Genomic DNA, 7,229 nt, shown 5'->3' on the forward strand with positions numbered 1-7,229 from the left:
CAATCCATTGATATGGCTCCATAAACCTGAATAAACTATTGTTTACTTTGTTGTCATATTTCCCTTGCTAATATCACCTGCCAGTTTATATCATAGCCAATAAGTTCCTCAACTTGTTCCCTAGTATAAGGCATGTGAACTACACTCACAGCTTGTCCTGTGAGTTGTATTCCTCTTTTTATTGCTTTCTTTACCAATTGTGCTACTAACTGAGCATAAGGGGAGATGGATCTCTTTGGCTGTGCTGGTAGAAATGCCCATTCTATGACTGCCTTTTGCTGATGTATCACTCCTAGTGGTGTAATTGATGTGGCTAGAATGGTTATTTCATAGCCTATTCGAAGATCCCACCTGTTTGTATAATTCCTCTGGATTGCCTTTTCAATTTTTTCTAGTTGCTCCTCATCCTGAGGTGCCATTACTCAAGGAGAATTAAAGTTTGTGTCTCCTTTAAGAATATCAAATAATGAAATTAACTCATGTATTGGTATCCCTAGTGTTGGTCGCAACCAGTTAATGTCTCCTAACAACTTCTGAAAATCATTTAAAGTTTTTAATGCATCCCTTCTAAGCTCTACCTTTTGTGGTCTAATTTCCTCTTCAGGCACAACTTGTAGTCCCCATGCTTTTAATTCATTCTCTGTCTGTCCTAATATTTTTTCTAATACATCCTGTTGTGGGTGGGCACAAAGGATGTCATCCATGTAATGTATGATATAGGCTTTTGGATAATTTTTCCTGATTGGCTCTAAAGCCTTTGCTACAAATGATTGACATAGTGGGACTATTCTTCACTCCTTGTGGCAGTACCTTACATTGATATCTTAGATGGGGTGCTTTTAAATTAACTGAAGGCACTGAAAAAGCAAAATATTTGCGATCTTTAGGGTGTAGAGGTATATTGGGAAAACAATCTTCAAGATCTACAATCTACAATGGCCATTCTTGAGGGACCATAGTAGGTGAAGGGAGGCCTGGTTGTAGGCTTCCCATGCTTTCCATCCTCATATTTATCTACCTGATATCAGTTAGCATCCTCCATTTCCCTGATGTCTTTTTTATAACAAATATTGGAGAATTCCAAGGACTAGTGATTGCCTCTATGTGTCCCTTTTTGAGTTGCTCTTCAATAATTTCCTTTAAGACCATCAACTTTTCTTGAGTAAGGGGCCACTGTTCAACCCATATGGGCAGTCCAGCTGTCCAGGAAAACTGAGCAGCTGTTCGTAATGTTGATGGCTTTTCTACAGAGGCCCCTATTAAAAATTTGTATGATTGTGCCCATCTGTTCTAAAATATCCCTTCTCCATAGACTTATAGGAAGAGAAGCTACAAGATAGAGCTTAATTCTTTCTCTCTTATCTTCATATTCCCCTGTCAGCCACTTAGCACTCATTTGTGGCTGTAATATGAAGGCTATTCCCCACATTGTAGTGTCACTAACTTGTGTAGGCCATTTCATAGGCCACTGTGATTCACTAATCACAGTCTTGTCGGCTCCTGTATCCACTATTCCTTCAATCATTACTCCATCTATCTTTAACTTAATAGTGGGGCATGCTGTTCTAATTTGCTGAGCCCAATATAGTTGAGTCTTTTTAGACATCTTTTCTTCATTTCCTAAATGTTGTATTTGCATGTGCAAGGGTGTCTGCATTACCAAAGCTGTCCCTATTTGATCCCCTTTTCTAATATTATGAGTGTGAGGACATGTGAGGAAAACAATGATAGTCGAAATTATCTGTCCTGGAAAGAAAACTTGTGGCAGAACATTTGTATCTGAAAAAGAAACAGTGGGTGAGGCAAGAGTGATAGCAAGAGTATTTGTTGGTATAGGAGGGACAAAAGTTACAAGAATGACTATGTGACTCATAGAAGCGGTGAGCGAAGTTGATATGTTGGAATAAAGAGGAATAGTGACTATATTGAACGGTCCTGTCTCGGTTTTTAAAGCCGACTCCCATGTTGTGGTGGGAGGAGTGACATCACCCCTGTTGCTGTTGGTGCCTGGGGCAGGCCCCCTGAGGCATAATGAAAGCCATTATTACATCTAGGACATTGGGTTTTTGGTCTAGTGGCTTATGATTTTTGTGTGGATTGTATTGGGCTTTTTGATCAACATTCTGCCTTAAAATGTCCCAATTTTCCACATTTATAACATGCCTTTCCCTGGCCATGTGTCAGACTACATGTTGAAAGCCCTGCAAATTTTTCTGCCAATACATCAACATAATATGTTTCTGATCCTACTTTACTACACTTCCTAATCATCTCCTCTACAGTTGTGTCTTTAGTTATTCCTTCTAGTGCTCTTTTACAATCCTCATTACAATTTTCTGTAACCAGCCTTTGGATAAGTATGTTGGAGGCAGCTCCATCTCCTACAGCTCGAGTTACTGCTATAGTGAGCCATGCCACGAAGGAATGAAAACTCTTCATTGTTGCCCTGAACAATTTTTTTAAATGACTGTCCCCTGTCTTCCTTTCCAGGTAACAAATTCCAGGCTTTTTGGGCACATAGACTAACTTGATGATAAATGAACATCTCATAATTGGTCTGATTTTTTAAAAGAGTAAAATCCCCTGTGCCTGCAAGCTGCTCATAGAGTGCCTTGATTTCATTTTGTTCATTCTGTCTAGCTTGATCTCTACACTGATAGTGAAACTCTGACTGCCATAATATAGTCACCAGGCTCCAGACACACCTTTGCCAAGGTTATCCAATCATAAGGTGTCATAGCTATTCTACTTATGGAATCCAATAAAGCACCAACATAGGGGGATAAAGGACTACATTCAGTGGCTCCTCTTTTCAATTCTTTTAGCACCTTTATGTCCAGAGATTGATACTCTCTTATGGGATCATTTGATTTCCTAGGGTTACGTTTTTCTATTTCTGGATATACTGCTGGACCTCTTAAGAACTCAGTCATATCTTCTCCTCTTTCCCTAGCCTCCTGGAAAGTTCTTTCTAATAGTGATAACTGACTTTTAGGAGGCTGCGGCGGTATAGGCAGAAGATGAGCCTTGGATAAAGGACCTGCTGGTCTTCTCCTTTCTGTATGGTGGTGGCTCTGTGGGAGCCGAGGGTTCTGGGGGTACTGAGGCTTCCTCTGGCCAGGAGTCCATCTCTTCTCCCCCTTCTGCCTTCTGTGCATATGCCTCTACCTGAGTGTTTCTGCCCTTAAAAAGTATCTGACCCATTGTTAACCTCTTTTGAACAGAATCTGCCTTTTGATTCTGTTAACACAGTAAGCTCTCCCCATAAGCCTGTAGTTGCTGAGATTTTACTGTGTCTTCGAGAACCTCCGACAAAGTGAAATACCCCTGCAGGGGTTCTTTGAGGCTTCCGCTTACCTCAGCTGCCTTGTCACAACTCAGAGCTCCTTCCCAGGGGGCCACTATCACCGAAAGACAAGTCCCTTTCCTGGATCGTGTCCTGCTCGGGCACCAGACGGCCTGCATCCCTCCACTGCTCGGTGATGTGGTGAAGAAGAAAGACGCGGGAGGCAGGAGAAGATAGACTAACTCCCTTTATTGATCTGAGGGTCAGGGTATTTATAGACAGAAAGTGCAAGCCTACATGATATTTCTGCTTGTCTCCTGCCCTAGTGATTTAATCAGTCTTATCTTAAAGACTGTGAGTCAAGAGGGCATTTATTTTACATATCCCTTGTTTTCTGTAATTCTCTTGTTTGTCTGGTGAAGGGGGCATGGAGAGCCATTCCAGGTGATAATGAGCACAGTCTCAAAGAACAGTTTCCCCGAAGGTCTATCCTGATCTTGTCAACTGTACTCCACACTGGCCCTCAACATGCCTATGTCTTTAATATACTATGAAAGCATTTGGAAAACCTTTAGCCTCCTTCAGCCAAAATGTTCTCATCTATAAACTAAAAAGGAAAAAAACAAACAAACAAAAAGATCATAATATTTTCAATGATTATGAAAATGGTAAGAGTCTTTTGAATATCTAAAGCTAACACATGGTAAAGAATGCTATTAGTTTATTTTCTGAAATTTCATCTTGTCATTTGGATGCAGATTTAGTTTCTTGGACAGATGTGATAGGCTTCATAGAATTCTGTGAAACTTCATTGTACAGTTTCTTAGAAACTTTACCGTTAGTGATACAATTTAGTTTATTGAATAAAAGAAATTGTTTATGTGTCTCAGTCTAGTAAGAACATATTTTAAGGTTATCTTAAATTATAAATTAACAAAAAATGGATTAACAGCACATTTGTTTGTTGTTCTCTGATAAATATCCTGGACTGTTTTTTATATGGAATTATGAGATATGCATGCATCTTTACCAATGAAGCATTATTATGTTATTAGCTTTTTTAGTATTATTAGATTTAAAAAATGCTTTACGAAAAAAATGTGGTGTGTAGAACAAGGAAAGTGGTAGTTGCAGTGTTTTAGTGATGTTCACACCATATCAAGAATCTTGGTTCCAGTATGAGTATTACACTTTAAGATGAACATTCATAGATATCTGGGTAGTGTAGGAGATGATTCTGGAGTCAGGGATAACTGAGTTCTAAACCTGCCTCCGACATTTAAGAGTTATATCATTAAACTTTTCTAATTCTCAGTTTCCTCATCTACAAAATTAGAATAGTAGGATCATCTACTCATCGTGTTCTTGTGAAGCTCAAAGTATGTGTAAAGTAAATAAGTATATGTAATAAGGTAAAAAAAGTGAATGTAAAGCTTGGCAAGCTTTAAAACACTGGAAAGATATTAGCCATTATTATTGCTGTTACTATTGTAATTATTATTATTCATTAAGATATTTTAGGGCACTATGTGCTGGAAAGATACAAGGATAAATAAGATATGGACGAACCCCTTCAGGTTCTTAATATGGACGATGCTGTCAATATTTCTAGAAAGAGCATAACTAGGATGATAGTCTGGAAACCCATCCCATGAGGAATGCTTGTTGAATTGAATTAGAACAGGTGAGGAAGCACAAGAAGAGAAGCCATAAGGGGTTCACAAACTTGAAGGATCAACTATCACAAGAATGTCAAGAAATCTTAGAATAGCAGTTCATATTTCAATAGGAATTCCCTTATAACAGTTCTGTGGGGAATGTAACATTACTTTTGTTATATAGACTATAGAGCTGGAAAAACACAACAAGCAACAAAAGTCTGAAATTTGAAGTGGTTCGCATGTACTTTCTTAGCTAGTAAATTATCTAGTAGTATTCATATCCACATCTCCTGATTCCAAGTCCATGAGGGACAGTTTTCCACTCATTATACCTTCCATGCTATCTGTCAATTGAAAGTGATCTGAGAGGCCTGCTTTTGCACAAGAATCCTCTCAACCATTTTACTGTCTCACCTGCTGATTCCTATGGTCTCTTCTTCATCACCTCATTTTTGAGCTCTTAGACCAGTATCTCGTGCAATATAGATGCTTAAACAATGCCTGTTGACTATTGACTTCTCTACAACTTAGCTGTACTGTCAAACACATCCTTCCTTTGTGTATACTTTTTCCTGGCTCTCTCAGAACTGACTGTCTGAAACTCCTTTTCAGTTGCCTTTGCTATCTTGTTATCTCTCACCTGTGGATAATCCCCAAAGCTTCTTCCTGGATCTTTATCTCTTCTCTATACCCTTCCTCTTAGTGATATCTTCAGTCTTTTCTTTATCCTCTCCCTGGGCCAGACCAAAGTTTATTCCAGGTATGCAGACCATGGGAATATCTGTAACCAAAATACTCTCCCCTCATTCCTTTTATCCAAACCACTGAGTACAGGCCCCCCAGACTTTATGCCTGCCACTTTCCAGTGTCCTCTAGACCTTACCATCTGCCTTTTTTCTTTACTTATCAGGCACTGCTATTTGCCTGCTGATGTATCCTTAGGATTACCAGGCTTCTCCATCCACCTTGAAGCTGAACTCTCCTATTCTTTTCCTGAATTGGAATATGAGCTCTTTGAGAGCAGGAGATATGTCTCCAGAGTTGCTTTTATCATTCATTTTCATTCATTCATTTATCAAATCCAAATGAGTTATGTTATAATAAATGTATAGATAAGCCACACATCTATCCAATCCAAATTTCTCCCCTCCTCCCCAAGTTTCAGTCTCATGTCACCAATTACCTGTTGGAGAGGTCTATGTGAATATCCTATAAGCATCTCTTACTCAGTATGTCCCAGATTAAATTTATTATTCTTTCCTTAAACCTGATCTACTTCCAAGCTTTCCTCTTTCTGTTGAGGATGTCATCATTCTTCTAGCAATCCAGGTTGGTGACTTTGAGGTCATCTCCTTCTTCCTCATATGCCACTCCCATATAAAATCAATTTCCAAGTCCCATAAATTAGATCTACCTCTCTTCTGTTTATTTTCTTTCTCTTTTACTTATTCACACAGTCACCCTCCCATGCCTTGTCATTATCCTTTCTCAACTAGACTATTTCAATAGTCTTCTAATTATGTTTCCTCCCTCCACTGTCTCCTGTCTCCAAATTATTCTCCATTCCTCCTTCGAGCTGCCACAATAACCTTCCCAAACAGTTTTCAGCAGGGACACATGAATGTTCAATGTCTCCCTGTAGCCTATGAAATTAAAAAAAATAACAAAACTACTAAGCTTAGTATTTAAAATTTTTCTCAAGTGAGAATTAGATGAGAGGCTACACTTGATGTGTTCTCAACCCTTGAAACTATGCTTTCACTTTCACCTTAAGGTTTTCTGGTAATTTAGAGAAGAGAAAAACCACAATTTTTTTTGTCAAAGTGTAGATGAGCTATCTCTGATTAATTTACATACTACATTGTAAATTTCAATTGTCCAGTTTTAAAATATGGAAGAACAATTCCTGACAGAATTTATCAATAATAATGCTTTCCCAAACTTCATTTTTTATCCTAAAATTACCCTAAATAAATGTCATCAAAGTTTGAGATCAGTACCACATGCAATGCCCTCAGTTCATTATTCCATTTTGCCAGTCTTGTCAAAAATAATAAACAGAACAAGTATTAAATTGCTCCTATAAAACTGGGTAATGATCTTTTACAACAATGTTGCATCCAAAGTCAACTCACAAAAGTAGCCACAAAATATCTGTTCCTGAGACGCATTGCTGACTTCATTGGCCTAATAAATAATAACAGCTAACACACAAAAAAGGTTGTCATTGTATCATCAGCCTCTCAAATATACTGATTGCTCTCAATAGACTTTTCCACAGA

The sequence above is a fragment of the Notamacropus eugenii genome, chromosome 5 (assembly GCF_028372415.1).
Source record: "Notamacropus eugenii isolate mMacEug1 chromosome 5, mMacEug1.pri_v2, whole genome shotgun sequence".
Lineage (NCBI taxonomy): Eukaryota > Metazoa > Chordata > Mammalia > Diprotodontia > Macropodidae > Notamacropus > Notamacropus eugenii.